The sequence below is a fragment of the Ictidomys tridecemlineatus genome, chromosome 1 (genome assembly GCF_052094955.1).
Source record: "Ictidomys tridecemlineatus isolate mIctTri1 chromosome 1, mIctTri1.hap1, whole genome shotgun sequence".
Lineage (NCBI taxonomy): Eukaryota > Metazoa > Chordata > Mammalia > Rodentia > Sciuridae > Ictidomys > Ictidomys tridecemlineatus.
In genome coordinates, this window is record NC_135477.1 from 18,291,152 (window position 1) to 18,309,963 (window position 18,812).

Below are 18,812 nucleotides of genomic sequence, written 5' to 3' on the forward strand. Positions count from 1 at the left end.
GGGATCCACATGAGTTTCCCTCTGAGGAGCGCAGTCTGGAGACGGTTCTGCCCTTCAGCTTTGTGACCCCCAATAAGTAAGTCTTATAAGCTGATGCAGTGGGCACAGAGGCATTCGATCTTCATAGTGTGCAGGTCCCCAGGGTCTCTCTACCCACCTCCAAAGTAGGCTTAGAACTGGAGGCCATGTTGCCAAAACTAAGACCATGAGGGTAGAGGCCAGAAAGAAGACCTTAGGGAGACAAGATAGGGATGGAGATGGAAGATCAGGAGCCAGACTGTTTGGCTTCCCAAATCCAAGAGACCCAAGGGGACAGGCAGGAACAGCAGATTCAAGTGGAAGAGGAAGAGACGGTCTGCTTTGCTCCTTGTTGGGCTGGTGGCTGGAGTCCTCTGAGGAACTGAACATTTCAGATGGAAGGCAGGGGTGTGGGGTCACATGGAGCTTCCATGGGCGAAAAAGAGGGTTTAGGACTCTCTTACTATAGCTTCCGTAGAGGGATTGTGATTCCCAAGTGGTTCCCACACCCTTGCCATGGGGCTGGGGGAGAAGGGGCAGCAGGGCCCAGAGGTGAAGGCAGTGGCCTGGTCAGCTGAGCTGGGGCTGGGGGGTGGGGGTCACCAACTTCACTTTGTGGGGAGGATGTTTATTTAAGGAAAATCACTATGTTTACTCAAAGCTTGGGCTGCCAGCCTTCAGGGGTAGAATTATCAGTGAAAGCTGGGCTATTCATCAATTGTGGGGCCTGGTGACAGACCTGCTTCCCTCCCAGAGACTGGGAGGGACCGAGGAGAGAGGGAGGAAGGGAGACAGAGGGCTGGCCCCAGCCACAGCCAGTGTGGGAATGACTCTGCTCCCAGGAGCAGGAAGGTCACACGGGAAGTGGCCTTGAGGTGGCGCCAGGGGCGGGAGGGGAAGGGAGGGAGGTGTTTCCATGGCACAGTGATCATGGGACAAAACCGGACGGAAATCACACTCTGGGATGCTCCCTGGTCAAGGCCAGGTTGCCCAGAGAGGAAGGACAAACTTCCTGGATGGACACAGGGAGGCAGCGCCCTGGGGAAGGGGATGGGGTTGGGGCCGTGGCGTGGCTTGAGCAGAAGGGTCTCTTCAGGCCATGGACCAGACCTGGGATGAAATCTGAGCAGAGCATGCTCTCAGGAACACGTGCAGGAACAGGATGTGGACGAATTCCACCAGAGGCCTGAGGCCCTCAGCAACTTCTCCTGTGCCCCCCGCCATGCTTTGCCAGCCCGGCTGGGTGAAGCATGGTGTGTCTACCCGCCCTCACAGGTGAGCAGGCAGGGCCGGTAGGGTAGGCCCTGACAAGGGCACTTGGCGAGGAAATGCACATCTTGAAGGCCTGCCCTGAGGAGCCAGGGAAATCTGGATGGAGGAGGGAGATGCTCAGATATGCACCTGGGGCCTTGGGCAACCGAGGCCACCCACCTTGAGCAAAGCTGGCAGAAGGTGTCCTTATGGTAGACTTGGGCCAGGACCGGGATGATTTTTCTGGGCCTCTGGACCAGAGATTGAGGACACCACACTGTGTGAGTGACGAGTGAATGGATGGATGAAGAAATGAATGAATGTGTGAATGGTCTCCAGCGATGGCCTCAGCAGTACCTACCTTGCCAAGGTGTTGGTGAGAGCAAGACTACGGGTAAAACATCTGGCCAGGATCCACTAAGTGTTCAGAAGGTGGCACTGGTGTTGATGGCGATTTCTTCATTCCATCCGGGCTCTCTTATCTCACACACTCCACTCCAGGAACGCCTCTTTCTCCCTCACTCAGGCCCAATTAGAGAACCACCAATTATAGGAACAGGCTACTCACTGTCCTGAGCTCACAGGGCCGACACACCACTCGCTCACTATGTGATCTTGGGCTACGTACATAACCTCTCTGTGCCTCCGTTACCTCAAGTGCAAAATGAAGGCATCTGACAGTAGGCTGAGGAGGAAGTGAGTTAGCAACTGTGAAGTGCTTAGCCCAGAATAAACGATGAATGATGCTTATTCTTGCAAGTTGGGGGTGATCTGTGTTCCTGCTCCAAGGTGTGGCTGCCTGGCTGCGGATCTGTCAGGGCTGGGGCAGTGGGCTTTCTCCTAGGACGTGTGTGTGTGGAGGTAGCACCAGCTCTCAGAGCTTGGAGACAGAGCGCTGGCTTGGGGTTGGCAATAGAGAGAGAGGAAATTTACAGCCGACCCTCACCTCTCACAGTGAGGTCTGCCATCCTCAGTCCTCCCTGCCTCCTTGAAAGATCTCTGATCTCCTCTATGAATGGGATGGATTTTCAGCCAGGTGACCTCCATAGATAACAAGCTCCCTGGGGATCTTCCTGCCCAGGAAACTATCGAATTCTAAGAATACACAAAAGCCATTTAAACACCTGCCTGGCTCATCTGTGCTCTCTTAAAAAAAAAAAAAAATCACAAACATCATGAAATGGAGTGAAGCATCCAGCAAGGTTTTCTTCAAGGTCAAAGAGCCCTGGAAATTGGGCTTTTTAAAAGAAGGGGCATTTTTCCAGGCGTCTTCCTGGTGAGATGAGTTGGCAGATGGTCATAGGAGGTGGGGGTGGAGGGAGAGGGGCTTCCTGGAGAGGGGGCTTTGGAGTGCTTTCCCAGGAGGGGTTTGCCGAATGGAGCTGCCCCGGGGTTCAAGTCATGCTCTTCCTTGTCCCTTCGTCACTGTCGCGGAGTGGGTGAGGCTGTCTCTGCGGCAGGACCCAGCTATGGCCAACAGCATGGCTTGCAAGACGGAGCCCACTTCTCCTTCTCCCCTCTCCCTTTATCCCACGTGATGGAAGGCCTGCTCCTGCCAGCTCTGAAGCCCAGGGTACGGGACAGGCCTGGCCCCAGGCCATTGTAGATTACATGGGCGTTTCCTGTTCCTTTTCACTTTGGGCCTTCACCACTACTCTGTGGGCACCTTTCTGGGTCCCCCCCCGCCCCGCCACCGCATGCCCAGCAACAGGTCCCGCCCTCGCTGACATCCCAGACTCCAGTGGGTTGAAATATCAGGGTTTTCACATATTCTCCCCCATCTTTAGGTCTCTGCCTGCCTTCCATCCTGTCTGCCGACCCACTCCTCATCCTTCAAGACTCAAACCATCCTTCAAGACTGTGACTACGCTGAGCGCTCTTCCTGTCCCTGGGTGGCTAGTGCTTCCTCTTCTGTGTCCCCAGGTACCCTCCTCCAGTCTTGATTTCCAGATTCTTCACCTTATGATGGATGAGGAGTCTATCTTAGATGAGATTCCTCCAAAACAGCCTGAATGAGGATTTGAGTGATTGACTTGGAAGGTGATCCTGGGAGTAAGGGGTGGGGAAAGTGAGACAGGAAAGGAGGGAAAGCCCCAAGAAGAGGGGTCATTCCGGTGGCCTCTGTGGGCGGTGGAGGATCAGCTCCCCCGGAAACACCGAGAGTCCTTCCAAAGGCTGCCTGGGGAAGGAGGCCACTGTAGGTACCTGTTGGCTCCTGGCCCCATTGGTAGTGGGGTGCCCAGGGGTGGAGCAGGGGAGATAAACCTCTGCACACGGCTGGCCTGCACATTATGGTGGACCTAGCAGGCCCTGCAGAGTGGGAGAGACCCCCCGGGGCAGGAACTAGACACTCTAGGTGGGGTGCTGTGGCTGAAGGTAGATTGGATAAATGGGCTGTGGTACTGGCCCCAGAGGCATCCCTAGAATCTTGGGAGGTGGGAACTGTCTTTGTGTTCCTGGCAAGTGCTTAGTAGATGTCAAGTGACCAGGAAACGGAGAGAGAACCTAAGTGACCCCTCAGTAGTCAGAATCTCCAGCTGGTGACTTTAGGCTCCTGACCTCAGTCCCTGTGGGATTTCCTCTCTGTAACCCACTTCCCCGGCTGCTTCTCAGCAGGACTGTGTTCAGAAACCAGGTTCTGCTGGGTGAAGGGTCAGGACTCTCACCAGGGATTAGGCACTCAAGGGCAGGTAAACCGAGTTTCTGGGGAAAGTGCTCACTGTGGACATTTCCAGGGTGGCCTCAGGGACCCCAGGCAGCGTCTCTGCTGTAGCCCCAAAGCACCTGCTGCCCACGCATGCTCCTCCCTCCTTTCCTCCTTGACTTCATACTGCCAGCCAATCCCAACTGCCAGAAAAGAATCTGGGCCTCCTTTCAGGAGCTTCAGCCCCCAGGAGCTGGGGAAGGCAGCATTTAAGGGTCAATGGAGGGTCCATAGTGTCTATCAGATATAATGATGAGAGCTGGACTGTACTGAGTCCCTACCATGTGCCAGGCACCAAGATAGGGCTTACAGGCAATATTCTATTAAGTCTTCATGCAAATCCAGTGGGATGAGAGGTTGGAATCTAAGAAAAGTTGAAAGACATTTGATAACATGGCTTTGGGAGAAGGGTTTCCCTTGCTCCCCCTATTCCCTCTTAAGACAAAATTCTCCCATCTTTAAAGTGTCTTCATGGCTAAACAAGAATGGCTGGGGAGCACAGGGCTTTCTCAACTGAGGAGAGACTCAGAGAGCAGGAGAGCTGGTACAGAAACTCCCTCATCCACTGGAATGACCAAGCAAAGACCCCATAAGTCACGTCCTCCTTCCTCCCAGTGAGTTGGGAGCTGGGGGATTGGAGTTCCACACCTTAGTGCCAGCTCTATCACTGACAGGTTGTGCAAATGTGGACTTTAGTTCCTAATTCTTCCATTTTAATGAGGACAGTACACCCATGACTCATGAGCGTGTACCACATGCAAGGCCCTGTGCTAAGCTCTTGATGAGCTTTCTTTCATGGAACCCAACCTCCCTAGGACTTGGGTATTATCCTTACTTACAGATGACAAATTTGAGGCTCAAAGAGGCTGGGTACCTTGCCTAAGGTCGCATGGCTGACATGTAGTGAAGCCTAGATTCCAACCCAGAACAGGAATAAGGGCAGCCCCAGGGGTGCAGGTAGCAGAAAACATTGAAAAGCTCCTTCTAGGCATGAGCATTGGGTAAGAATCAGTCCCAGCTCATTTTTTCTAAACTTTTGCTCTTTTGATATTTTAAAAATCATGTCAAAAATACACATAACATTTACCACTTCAACCATTTTAAGTGAATTATTCCGTAACATTAAGGACATTCCTGTTGTTATGCAACAACTATCCATTTCCAGAACTTTTTCATCATCCCAAACTGATAATCTATCACCATTAAATAATAACATCCTCTTTCCCTTCCATCCAGCCTCTGGCAACCACTATACAACTGTCTTGTCTCTCTGAATTTAACCATTTTAGATAGCTCATATAATTACAGTCACATAAGATTTGCCCTTTTGTGTTTGGCTTATTTCTCTTGGCATATTTTCAAGGTTCATCTATGTTGTAGCAGGTATCAGAATTTCATTCCTCTCTAAGGCAGAATAATATTTCATTGTATGTATACAGCACACTTTGTTTATCCATTTATCTGTTCATAAACATTTGGGTAAATAATGCTATCTGTGAACATGGGTGTCAAAATACCTGTTTGAATCCCTACTTTCATTTCTTTTGTGTATATACAAGAAGTGGAACTGCTGCATCATATTGTAAGCTCCAGCTGTTTAAAACTACTGTCTCTTCATGCAAGATGCAAATTCTAGAAAGAGTGATTTGCCTTACTTAAGTAACTTGACCACCCTTTTGCAGAGGAAGGGTGGGGTACCTTGGTGGACAGTCCTCAATGGAGGAGGGGTGTTCTTCAAAGAAAAAATTGGGGTACTATTACCAGCAGAAGTGTTAGTGGTTGAAGGCAACCTAAAACCACAGATGTCACTGCACCTGTACCTGTAAAATTGGGGGTAACTCCCTTCTCCATACCATGAGTTGGATAGTTGCCATGAGATCACTTGCACAGCAAGACTTTGAAAACTATGATGATCCTTCAAAGAGAAGGCCCTCGTGAGATCACAGAATGTTCACTGGGGGAAAGAAAAGGAAAGAGCCCATGGTGCCAGGATGCAGCCAGAGCTCCCTCTGAACTTTACAAATAGACAAGCTGGGATGCCTTGTCTGCCCCCCAGAAACCCCACCTCCACCCTTAACCACCACCTCTCAGCTTTAATTACCAGTCCTCTTGACCACCTGCTCCCTCAACCACGGTTCTTTGGACACCATCTATAAACCAGGTCTTTGAGTCTCTGAAATAAGACCTTTTTGCCTTCAAGAAGCAAATGGCTCTGGGGGGCAGGGATAACTGAGGAAATCTTTCTGTGACAGTGAAAAGCGATGACTTCCAGAAGACAGACATGCACCAGGCATTCTGGAGCTATAGAGGAGGGACAAGGAGTCCTTGGTGCAGGAGATTCACAGTGACAAAAGCAGACCCTGCCTTCAGAGAGCCAGCAGTCCACCCTGTGCCTCCATCACCCAAGCCAGGAATCTGCACGCTGCTATGAAAATCCAGAAAGTGCCACCTCCTCCATTAAGTCTATGAAGTGGCTTCCCTAGCCCATGGTGATCATTTTGTACCACTGAAGCTGTACCAGGCAAGGTCCTCTGAGAAGCAGATGCCCAGGAAGGATTAAACATGCCCATTAATAATGCCTGGGAGAGGCAAAGGGAGAGGGAGTCAGAAAGCTTGGAAAAGCTGTCAGACCTCAACATAAAGACTGCTTCCCAGTTAACAGAGAGATGGGAGTTGGGCGAAAGCATTACAGACTGTTGAGCAGTTTCAGGAAGGCTTCGCAAGGCTGTAGGGGGTGGGGAGGGGGGTCCTCTGCCAAGGCCAGCTGCCAGAGGAGCCCAGTGCTGCCCAGGATGGAGCCTGCCCAAGAAACTGTGCTGCGCTGTTATTGGCTGGAACAGCCTTAGGAGGTACTCAGCAGCCATGGATTTCAGAACACAGTGAAGGAGCCCATAGTTAATTACACTTCCAATAGCTGGAGTCTGTGAGGCTCATTCTCATGCCCCCAAAAGCATTGGACTCTACAAGTTATACCTTCAATTTGCGTAAGCAAAGATTATTTTTTTGTGTGTTTAAAAGTTGTTTTAGGTGTGCCCGGTACAGTGGTGCAAGCCCATAATCCCCGTGACTCCGAGGCTGAAGCAGGAGGATCACAAGTTCAAGACCAGCTTCAGCAATTTAGCAAGAGTCCTATTCCATAAATAAAAAATTAAATTAAATTAAATTAAAAAGGACTGGGGATGGGTAAAGCTCCACTGGGTCCAATCTCCAATACCAAAAACAAATAAATAATGAAATGAATTATTTTAGGTGTCTCTTGACCTTTCCACTGGCTCAAGAACTGCTCAAGGCCAAGGGGGCCATCATAATCCTTCATTCCTCCCCCCCATCTGTCTGCAGATCCATTCACCCATTCATCTTCCCAGTGTGTACTTACAGAGGCACTAAGCTGTGGGCGTTGGGAGCACAGGGATGAATAAGAGGACCCCCAGGAGCCTGCAGTCCATAGCTAATCATGCAGTAAACAAGGAGTTTCTAGGTAAAAGTCAAGTGAGTTTCTATTTCTCCTTTGCACTGCTAATGCTTCTCCCCGTGCCCAGAGGGGGTTTTTCCTGAAAGGGCAGCAGTCTCTGAGGGACAGCTCTGTCCTGTGGATATGAGTCAGCCTGAGGAGCCACAGGGATGACACAACCCCTGGATTCTCCTGGGAACTACTCCATGCCACTTCCCTGAGACCCAGAGAGAGCCCGAAAAGAACAACAACGCAGCCTTTCTTCCAAGGGGAAACATCTTCATCTGTGGCAAATGTCAACCTGGAGCAGCCCTGAGCTCTTGGCTCCCCCCTACCCCCACCCCCGGGGGCTCACAGTGAGCTCAAGGAAATGCTTAAAAAAAACCATCAATGTGTGAATGTCTTTCAAGTGTAGCCTCATTTTTCTTCCCATCCAGCAATAAATTAACCTATGCTGAATGAATGTTGAACTGGAGACCAAGAGAAAGGAGGCCGGTCAGGCGGCCAGCAGCGTTGACATGTTCCTTTCAGGGACTTGAAGTGCTGTATGTCACGCAACTCTCTGTTGATCCTCACCACAGTCCAGTCAGGATCTCCGTTTCCTAGATGAGGACACCAAGATGATCGGGAACTTTCTCAAGGTCACAGCACTCACTGGGAGGGTCAGTTAGGACCTGGCCCTCCCGGAACGTGCTGCCCCAAGATCCTGTGCTTTTAACCACCCACCACACTGCCCATGACATGCCTCCATCTGTGGGTTCCCTTTCAGCTTTGCAGGTGGAGGGTCACTCTGGCCACCGACAAGGAGTCAGGACTTGTACGTGGGGCCTCCCTGCTCACTGCTGTGTAGAGTTGGAGTCACAGCATTCCCTCTGTGTCTGCTGCTATGGAGCCAATGGTAGAATTGGAATGTTGATACCCACAGAAATTATTTTGAATTATACTTCCTGGTATTTATGGGATAATATGGTCCTAAAATCCAGAGAATGCTATCACCTGATTCTATCTTAAAAAAATAAATAAATAAGGATCTTTGGTGCTAGAGAAGGGCAAAAGAACCACCATCATCATGGTACCAAAGGGAAATGGAGGCACGAACAGTCTGGCTAACTTACCTACCCAAGGTCACGCAATTTAGCAGGCTTTCTGGCAGAAGCCCAATGCTCTCTTCTTGTACCTTTTTTTTTTTTCAATATTTTCTTAGTTGTAGATGGACCTAATATCTTTATTTATTTATCTTTATATGGTGCTGAGGATGGAACCCAGTGCCTCACACATGTGAGGCAGGTGCTCTACCACTGAGCTACTCCTCAGACCATCGGATGAACAGAAGAACGTGTCGTGAGGTCAACAGGCAACAGGTTTCAGCTACAACCCCAGCCCTACTTTTACCTCTTTTCAGATATTTCTTTGCCAAGATCTGAAAGTTCCGTGACACCAAAATATTGATGATAATGACGATAGCTTCTATCATTAGTTAGCAAAATATTCAGTGCTTAGCGTGTGTTACTATAGTGTCAACACATGCACTGTCTAAGAGTGCTAGCTCTTCCAAAGATGTGCCGAGTTCAGTGAGGCTTAAACCTCATGGGAGGCAAAGTGCTCCAACGGCAGAATTTTAGGCATCTGAGAGGGCAGGTGATCATAATCCAGTGGTCATCACCTTCTAGGATACAGCTGAGACTCTACTGGATAGACCCATGGGAGACTTTTAAGGCAACGTGCAGAGTCAGCTGGATGCCTCTATCCTTGAGTAGTTGATACCCTTTAGTGCCCTGGGTCAGTCTGCCAGTCTCCACCTTTAAGCCTGGCTCCAAGGGGACCTGGGGTGTGCACACAACCTATTGCTTCTGGACCCTGGCTCATGATTTCTCAAAGTGTGAGTGAGCCTAAGAGGAAAAGAAGCTCAGCAGATGAGCCTAGAGGCCTGGAGGACGGTGGCAGCCAGTGCCCCAGAGGGGTCTGTTTGTCTAGCCTGGGCATCTGGAGGACTTGGTAGGCCCGTGTGGAGAGCTGTGTCTTCTTTACTGGTTGCTGGAGTTCCCCTGGCTCTCTCCTGCCCCTTCGCTCACTGGCTGGCTCCCTCAGGTTCCAAGGTCAGGGATAGACTTATTCACAAGCAGACTTCTGTTTTCTTTTCAAAGCCAAGCAAGACAGAGGGCTGTCAGAGACTTTCCCAGTGCTCAGTTCTGTCTGGACAGAGGGTACTAGGAAACTTTTCCATTTTTTTTTTTTGCTCCTTGGGGAAATGGCTCCATGATAAACTCCACTTATCAAACACACCAGACCACTAAATGAAACAACCCCCTCATCTGAGACTCATAAAAGGAGGAGCACCACAAAACTGGTTAAGTAGCAAGCACCAACCCCTCCTCAGACCATCGGATGAACAGATGAACGTGTCGTGAGGTCAACAGGCAACAAGAGCCTCCAACACCCTGTCCCCAGGTTTCAGCTCAGCTTGATCTCCCTGCTTAGCATGGCCCACTTCAAACCTGGACCCTGGCCTATAATAAGTTTCCTGCTATGACAGCTCTTCATCCAGAACAGGTTCTTCAGCTGGTTCATAATCTTATCTACCACCTACAATGATTCTTTTGCATTTGTATCTGCTCTCTGCCTTTTTCTCAGTGCAGTCTCAGTCCCTGTGACCCTTTCTTCACCTTTTTGTAACCCACATATGTCACTGCGGAAAGTATGATGTGTGACTTGAGTGTTACAGATATTAGTAATTGAGACTGGAATAAAAGAACATGTGAGTGCCCAGCTCATGAGTACCAACTGAGCCACGAGTACTCAGGAATTGCAAATGATAAAAGTAATGATAGCTTGTAAATTCATATGTTCAATTATTTTATTTTATTTTATTCTTTGTGATGCTGGGGATTGAACCCAGGGATGCCTTACCACTGAGCTAAATCCCCAGCCATTTTCACTTGTTAAAATTTTGAGACAGGGTTGGGCACAGGTGGCACACACCGGTAATCTCAGCGGCTCAGAAGCGGAGACAGAAGGATCACTAGTTCAAAGCCAGCCTCAAAGTAAGGTGCTAAGCAACTCAGTGAGACCCTGTCTCTAAATAGAACTGGGGATGTAGCTCAGTGGTCAAGTGCCCCTGAGTTCAATCCTCTGTACCACTCCCGCCAAAAGAATTTTGAAACAGGGTCTCAAAATGTTGCCAACCATGGCTTTGAACTTGTGAGCCGCCTGACTAAGCCTCTCCAGGGCTGAGATTACAGGTGCATACCACCCCAGTTGGCTGTTATCCTATAAATTTGACACTGTGGGAAGACACAAATGTGTTTGGGCTACGTTCATGGCGTAGCTTGCTCATGATGGGTGGCAAAGAAGCCTAGCTCTCCAAATGGAAAGCAGATCACCCCCAAAGGCCTCCCTCACTTTCCCTAAAAAAAAAAAAAAAAAAAAAAATAGGGCATTTTGAAGTCAGAACCACAAACATCATTGCACCTTAATTACCTGTGGGGAACGGGCAGGCTCAGCAGGGATTCCATTAACAATAATAGCTAGCGTCTGTGAAGGCCTGACCTCCTCCAGGCAAACGTCACCCATCCGGTCCTCAGAGCCTGAGGAAGGTGGCAGTCCCAATTCTCATTTTACAGATGAGGACGCTGAGGCTTAGAGGTCCTACAGCTGGCAAAGGGCGGAGCTGGGTTGAATCGCAGTTTGATTTCAGAGTCCAAGTTCTTAACCACAGAACCAGGCTCCTCACAGTGGAGACCAGTAGCCCCCCGAGTGAGAGTTTGATGAAAATGCCAAATGCCAATGTCAGGGCTCTGCTGGCACTGACTGAAACAGAACCTTGAAGAACGGGGCCAAGAAGGTATTGCTGACCATCTTTTCAGGTGGTTTCATGAATATGAAGTTTGGAATCCCCCGCCCTGTGCTGCGCTATCCAGGTGGTATGGAGAAGCGGGGTGTGGGGCAAGGAAGCCCAAGCAGCAGAGGGCCTCAAGTGATGTGAGGGTCCGGAGCTATCTCTGTGAGAAGGGCAGCCCATCCGGAGTACCCCTGTTCTGGTAGCGGTCCTCACACTGGGCCTGCATGAGCTGGGGCAGCCTGTGCCCAGCCCTAGGCCCGAGCTGTCCAGGCCCAAAGGACAGTCCTCATGGGTGGTCTTCTGTTGCCAGAATTATGCCAGCTCATTCTGAGGACAACAGGGCTTCCAGAAGTCCCTGACTCCTCCATCCCTGAGATGCTGCTCCCAGAGGCTGCTGCACCCGCTCCGGCTGCAGAGGGGACCTCATCTCAACTTGCCAGAGTGCTCAGCACTCTTCCTCCTGGGTGACTAGCCCCCAGATGATGCTTCACTAGAGTCAGTGACAGTAGTCTCCTGAGAGGGGGTGTTGGGTGGGACCACCACCTCCAAGACACAATTAGAAATAAAGCAGGCAGGCATGTGGCCAGGTGCCAAGCAACCCACGACAAACCAGCCAGGCCTTTCTGACTCACTGAGACAGCAGCAGATGTCCTTTGGGACATGATGGAACATAAAGGTCCCTCCTGGCCTGGAAATGCCAGCCAGTGGGGGTGGGGGAAGGCTGCCTCTAAATCTGGGGTTCGTACACTCCTCCACAGACTCCACAACCTGCTCCTGGTCCCCAATATCACCCTGGGAAATGTGTGGGATCCCCTTACCTGCAACCCACACACCCTCAGTCCAGGTGACTCGGCTGGCCCCATGGCATCCCTCCTTATTATTTTTAACTTGACTTTGCCTGATCTGGGTGGAGTAGATGGAATTGGTCTGGATAATTCCACTGGCAGGCCTGGTGCCAAGCAGGAGAGGAAGGAGACAGTCCTCTTCCTGGCATCTGGAAGAGCCTTTCTCCTGAAGGGACCTGGGAGAGGGGGGCTGGGTCGACCCACCCAGGGAACACCTTGCAGACCACGAACAGACTGGTCTTCACCCAGCTCCCACTGCCGCTGTCCCGAGTCTCATGCCTGGCCATATTTTGTCTTGGGATGGCTCTCGGTCCCCCATCCTGATGACATCTCCAGGCCAGGAGGGAAGGCAGCCCCAGAGCCACAGGGCTGCAGAGATAGCGGCTTCCACGCAGCCTGGAAGCAGCCCAGAGCTGTCTCCCTCCACCAGCTGGAGTCTCCTGCTCCTCGCACTTCCTCCTCCTCCTCATGTCCTCCAGGATGCGGAAGCTCAGGCAGACAAGCATTCTGTCTGTTTGGCGATGGCTGATCCAGACAGCAAGTCCTGTTCCTTCTCCATCTGGCTTTCACTGTGAACTTTCTCCTGATCTCCTTCCAACCCTGCGGGCAGCTCCCCTGCCAGGAGGAACCGGTGCCAGGGAGAACAGAATAATTGCCTCTCGTGTTGTGCATGCAGAGCCTTCATTAACACATCCCCAGAGTGGCATTTGCAGCCCTCTGTCACAGCAGCCCGCCACTGACTAGCACGCAATTCATCACCCTCAGGTTCTTCACTGTCTTGAAAGAGGCAATTAGCCCTGTGTTTCTGCGAGTTGCGTTGGCTCATTCGGAAAGCCACATCATTGGTGCTGTGGTTATTTATGGAGAAGAAGCTTTTCTATCTCCTTGCTTACTCAATGGCACATATAAGTGACCAGGGCCCAGGCTCTTTCTTTTTCATCCTATCTGCAGCACAAGGTAGCAATGCCTCTAATGCAAGATGGCCATGGGATGAAGAGTCCTGGGTAGAGGGGGCCATCGGCTGGGTTTTAGTAAAGGTGTTGCCAATGGTTAGACCTTGGACAAAGCAATGCATTTCTGAATGTCCTTTTCTTCCTTTTTAAAACAAAGCGGTCGGCATTAACACACAGGCTTACCAGATCTTAGAGCTCATCTTATCTACCACCAATTTACAGAGAAGTAAACTGAGGTTCTGAGTGGCCATGTAGCTAGGTAAGACCTCACTTCAAGCCTTCTGGGTTTGGATGAAAGAGGGGAAATGTTTATATCAAAAGACACAGTGAAGAGATTCCCTTCTGTGTACATACAGTGAAAGGCTAGGGATACCTTCTCCTTCACATCACGGGATTCCAGGGCTTAGAGGGGTAGTTCTCCCCCAGGGGCAATTTTGCTCCTTGAGGACATTTTTATTTTTATTATTAATTATTAGAGGAGGTGAGGAGTGGGAAGTGGGAGAAATTCTACCTGACCCACTCTGGTGACATGGGCATTAAACCATTATGAGAGTAAAGCCCCCAATGACCTAATCACCCCCTACACACACACACACACACACACACACACACACACAAGAGTCCCCACCTCTTAAGGATGCCACCCCCGCACCAAAGAGCCAGCTTCCAGTGCAGAGACATTTGGTCGGAAAACCATAGCGGGATGGATGTGTACATAAATGTTCTGATTCCAAAACCATGGAAGAAGTATGATTGGTCCCTTGGTACAAATATGAGCAATGAGGTCTAGCAAGCATTGTAACTTGCCCGCGGTCAGAATGACTCATGAGAAGAGGTGCCAGGATTGAATCCAGGGGCACCTGGTTCTGCGACTCTGGGTACCTTCTTGAAGGTTCTCAGGCCTGATGGAATCCACGTGCCACTGCCTGCCTGCTTGTGCAGTGAGTGGCGGCAGGTGAGTGCCTCAGGGCCTGTGACCTGCGTGGTCCCAGGCAAGGCAAAGGGAGGTCACGGAGTCCAGCCTGGCTGCTTGGCCGTGGGAACCCTGGCAGGCTGGAGGAGCTGCCAGGGAGCTTCATGATTATTGGGTGTGCGATCTAAGGTCCCAGGAGGCCAAGCATTCTCAGGCCTGTGGGCTGCTGGCATCCGGAAGACCATTCTCATGTACTAAGTATCACACAGGGGCGGTGACTGGTGGCTCACCCCACAGACATCTGTCTGCTGCAGTGACAGCACCTTCCTCCTTCCTGGCAGGGGACTGAGCATCAGCCTGCCAAAGCAGGGTGGGTCTGGTTGAGCTCCGTCAGGACACGACTCTCCTCCCCAGACCATCCCCTCCTTCCCAACCAGGCATTGCCCTGCTCCCCAAGATTCCAAGGTCATTTCTGAGGGGTTCTCCCCTCTTTTATGGTGTGGCAGACCAAGCACAGGCTCTGTCTCAAGCCCAGTTCTGCTAACAAAGTAATCTTGAGCAGGCCGTTTGCTTTCTCACAGTCTCAGCTTTTCTATCTGTAAAATGGGAAGAACGACACCCAATCTCAGAATTCTCGGATAAAGGTTTAACAGATGACAGAGAGAAACTGATATTTCCTAGGTGGTCAGAAGTCTTCTTTCTGGTAGACGTTGAAAGATGATGGGCGGGTGGTTGGAAAACATGTGGGAGAGGAAAGTGGGTTGGAATGGGGACATCGGGAGACTCAGGCAAGGAGTGGCCGTTCCCTCTTGTTTGTTTTTCCACCTGAAGTGCTGGTGGAGGGGAATCCCTCCTCTGGTTGCTGGCGGCCTTGCCTAAGCAGGCTCCGTCACTTGTGGATTAAACCTGCTGCTCTAAACCACAGTGTGGGCTCAGGATCAGCTTCTTTAGTTTCCATGAGGGGGCAGAGCATGGTGGTTAAAGGCTCTGGGCTGCCTGGCCCTTGGGCTTCACTACTTTGTGGCCTTGAACAAGTCGCTCCAATCTTAGAGCCTCTGTTTTCCGATTTGTAAAACAGGGATGTTAGTGTCTTATTGGTCGCCTGGATGATTCATTTGGATCCTGCCTGGGTTATGTTGGCTCAGCGCCTGGCCTTCAGGATGTGCTTTATCAAGGCAAGTGCTAGTCGCCCTTGTTGTCATTGTTATGGTTGTTACTTCAGTCCTAGCTACAGATCGCGTTCTTAACCTGGTTGTCCGTCTTGGAGAGACAGACAACTCATCGGGAGAGTGTAACTGGTTTGGCCCTGGCCTCATGCCTGGTGAGCCACATCGGCCAAGGAGGAGGCAGCTGGGCCAGCCTTGTGCCTGAGGAAGAGCAGCTCAGGTGTCCAGGGAGGCTGAATCCCGACAGAAGTCCACCTCGGCAGAAACTTCAAAACCAGAGGGAACAGCTGTGCAGATAGGCTGGGAAGGGACTCCTGCAGGTCCGCCCAGAAGCCCCTGAGGCAAACCTAACCTGAAGCCGCCTAGAGTGCAAGAAGCACCAACGGTGCCCCTGTCGAGGACGGGCTGAGGGTGGGAGACCCCCCTGCCCCACATCAGGTCTTGCACGAAATCCCTGGAGACAGAATTCTTATTCCTTCCACCAGAATGTCCTAGGAAGACTCCAAAAGCTTCGACCCCCTCCTCCTCTTTTGAGGAAGTCTGCTGACTGCTGACCGTTTGGACTGGTATTCTCTCCTGCTAGAACTAGGACTCGTCAGCCTCCCTGTTGGTGGCTGGGGCTGGCTCTTTCAGTCCAGGACTTTCTGAGGCCCCTGTTGGGGAGCTGACCTCCTGCTAGTCCTGCAGGTCCCAACCTGAGACGAGTCCCAGGGCAGTTGACAGTGCAAGGAGAAGGGGACAAAGCAAAGTCCAGGAACCAGCAGAACAGCCTCCTAAGAGCACAGTGCCACCCCAAGGGTCTGAGTCCTGCCACCTGATTAATTAGCAGCTGTCTGACCGCAGGCGAGCCACTCAACCTCTGTGCCTCAGTTTCCTCATCCGTAAAAATGTGGATAAATAGAACAGTTTTCCACCCCGCCCTCTTTATTGTGGTTTTGCTTTCTACTCTTTGTTATCTCAGGTTCGCTATGATTCAAAAATACTAAATGGAAAATTCCAGAAATAAACAAATTGTAAGTTTTAAATAACTTTTATTATAATATGTTGTCATAATTGCATGTTTTTATCATCGGTTATTGTCGTTAGTTTCTTACTGTTTATAATCTGCAAATTAACTTTTATCAAGATTACGTATGTCGCTGGAGGAAAGGTAGTCTCTTCAACAAATCGTGCAGGGAAAACTGGAAATCCATACGTAGCAAAATGAAATTAGACCCCTAACTCTCTCCCTGCACAAAACTCAACTCAAAGTGGGCCAAGGACGTAGGCGTTACACCAGAGACCCTGCACCTACTGGAGGAAGAAGTAGGCCCAAATCTCCATCATGGTGGCTTAGGAACCGAACTCCTCAACAAGAGTCTGAAAGCACAAGTAGTAAAATCAAGAATCAATAAATGGATCAAAGTAAAAAGCTCCTTCACAGCAAAGGAAACAATCAAGAATGTGAAAAGAGAGCCTATAAAAATGGGAGAAAATATTTGCCACCTGCATCTCAGACAGAGTATTAATCTCCGGAATATATAAAGAATTAAAAAACCTTGCCACCAAAAAAATAAAACAAAACAAAATTTTAAAAAAAAAACAACCCACAAATAACCCAATCAATAAATAGGCAAAGGAATTGAGCAGACACTTCACAGAAGAAATACAAATGATTAACAAATATATGAAAAAAATGTTCAACATCTCTAGCAATTAGAGAGAGAAATGCAAATTAAAACTACTACACTGAGATTTTATCTCACTTTAGTCAGAATAACAATTATCAAGAATACAAGCAATAATAAACATTGGTGAGGATGTGGGGGGAAAGGTACAGTCATACATTGCTGATGGGACTGTAAATTGGTGCAAACCCTCTGTAAAGCAATATGGAGATACCTCAGAAAACTTGGAATGGAACAAACATTTGACCCAGTTATCCCACTACTCGGCATATACACAAAGGACTTAAAATCAGCATACTGTAGTGGTGCAGCCACATCAATTGAATAGCTCAATTCACAATAGTTAAGCAATAGAACCAACCCAGGTGACCTTCAACAGATGAATGGATAAAGAAAATGTGCTACATACAAACAATGGAATATTACTCAGCCATAAGGAAAAATAAAATGATGGTTTTTGCTGGTAAATGGATGGAAGTAGAGATTATCATGCTGAATAAAATAAGCCAGTCCCCCAAAACCAAAGGCCAAATGTTCTATCTGATATGCGGATGCTGACTCACAATAGGCCTGGGGTGGGAGGTGGGGTGGAGGTTCACTGGATTGGAGAGAGAGGTGTGGGGAGGGAAGGGAGGAGGATGGGAATGGGAAAGACAGTAGAGTAAATCAGACATAACTTTCCTATGTTCATATATGGATACACAACTAGTGTAAATGCATATCGTGTATAACCACAGAAATGGAAAGTTATACTCCATGTATGTATAGTATGTCAAAATACATTATACTGTCATGTATAACTAAAAAGATCATTTTTTAAAAAGAGTAAGTATGTATAGGGAGGGATGATGATGGGAATGTTCTATATAATATACAGTTCTATATAATATACTATTTTTGGTTTCAGGCATCCACTGGGGTCTTGGAATGTATCCCCTACAGAGGAGAAGAAAGTACTCTGCCTTCTAGGGTAAGATTGTAAGAATTAAAAGAGTTAACACGAGCAAATGTGTTTAGGACAGAGCTGGCTTGTAGCCTATCTGTTCCTGTGCTATCAGGACAATGTGCCCAGGTGCCACAGAAAGGGGGGGACAAAACAGGTGTGGTCAGTGCTGAAGCGGTTGTTAGGGTGGTCAGTTGTCGAGCACCATCCGTGGGCTGTGTGTGTGAGCTATGCGCATTGGAGCTATATGGGAGACAGGTCTGGCGTTGGGCTTCGCGATGTAAGTGTGACTTTCCTCTCGATCTTCCTCCCCCACAGCACCTGAGATGGGTGTGACTTGCCAAGATGTCAACCAATCTGCTGACCACAAGACATCACCAAGCAAGACTCCACCTCGGAAACATTGTCTCCTGCCTTATTTGGTGAAGAACATTCCATCGCATCTCCTTTGTGGGCTCCCCCTATAAAAATAAAGAGATTCTGGGAGCATGCTCTCTTTCTAGAGCTGTCCAGTGTGGAACCTGACCGTTAAGGTCAAAGAGCCATCCTACCCTTGACATGAAAACTACTTCTGTGTTGAGTGATTTCTCGCCGTTTTCTTTCTTCTCTTTATTTTTATGTGGTGCTGAGGATGGAACCCCGGCCTCACAGGTGCCAGGCAGGTGCTCTACTGCTGAGCCACAACGCCAGCCCCTTCTTGTCGTTTTCTTAGTCAGTGAAGGACAGGATGCTTACACCAAGCCTCGGAATCTGAGCTGCGGCAGTGGGTAGAGAGACAAAGGTCAAGAAGAGGGACGGAGGCTAGCACATGAGGGCTACAGGGAACGGCTTCAATTCACCAAAGCCCCCAATGCACTGGGGAAGGAAGAACTGGAGAGGGACGCAGGAGCCCATCCTGGAGGGTCTCAGGGGTCAGCAGGGGCTGAGGAACCTGGCAGTAGCAGGGGAGGTGATGGGAGAAGGCAAGGGTGGAGGTAGGAAGACTGATCTGGAGAGGAGGTGGCTATCAGAGTCCGGACCACCCTCAAGGCTGAGGGTGGCAGAAACAGGAACGGGATGCACA

The 18,812-nt window shown here is 49.7% G+C and overlaps 1 long non-coding RNA gene across 1 annotated transcript; it reads left to right on the forward strand.

Annotated features, from left to right (window-relative positions):
* Positions 1–1,004: 1,004 nt before the first annotated feature.
* LOC144366192 (uncharacterized) lies at positions 1,005–18,317 on the forward strand. Its single transcript, XR_013425128.1, has 4 exons — positions 1,005–1,293; positions 3,057–3,192; positions 17,714–17,776; positions 18,068–18,317. It is a non-coding gene; the product is annotated as an uncharacterized LOC144366192 (long non-coding RNA).
* The last annotated feature ends 495 nt before the right edge of the window (positions 18,318–18,812 follow it).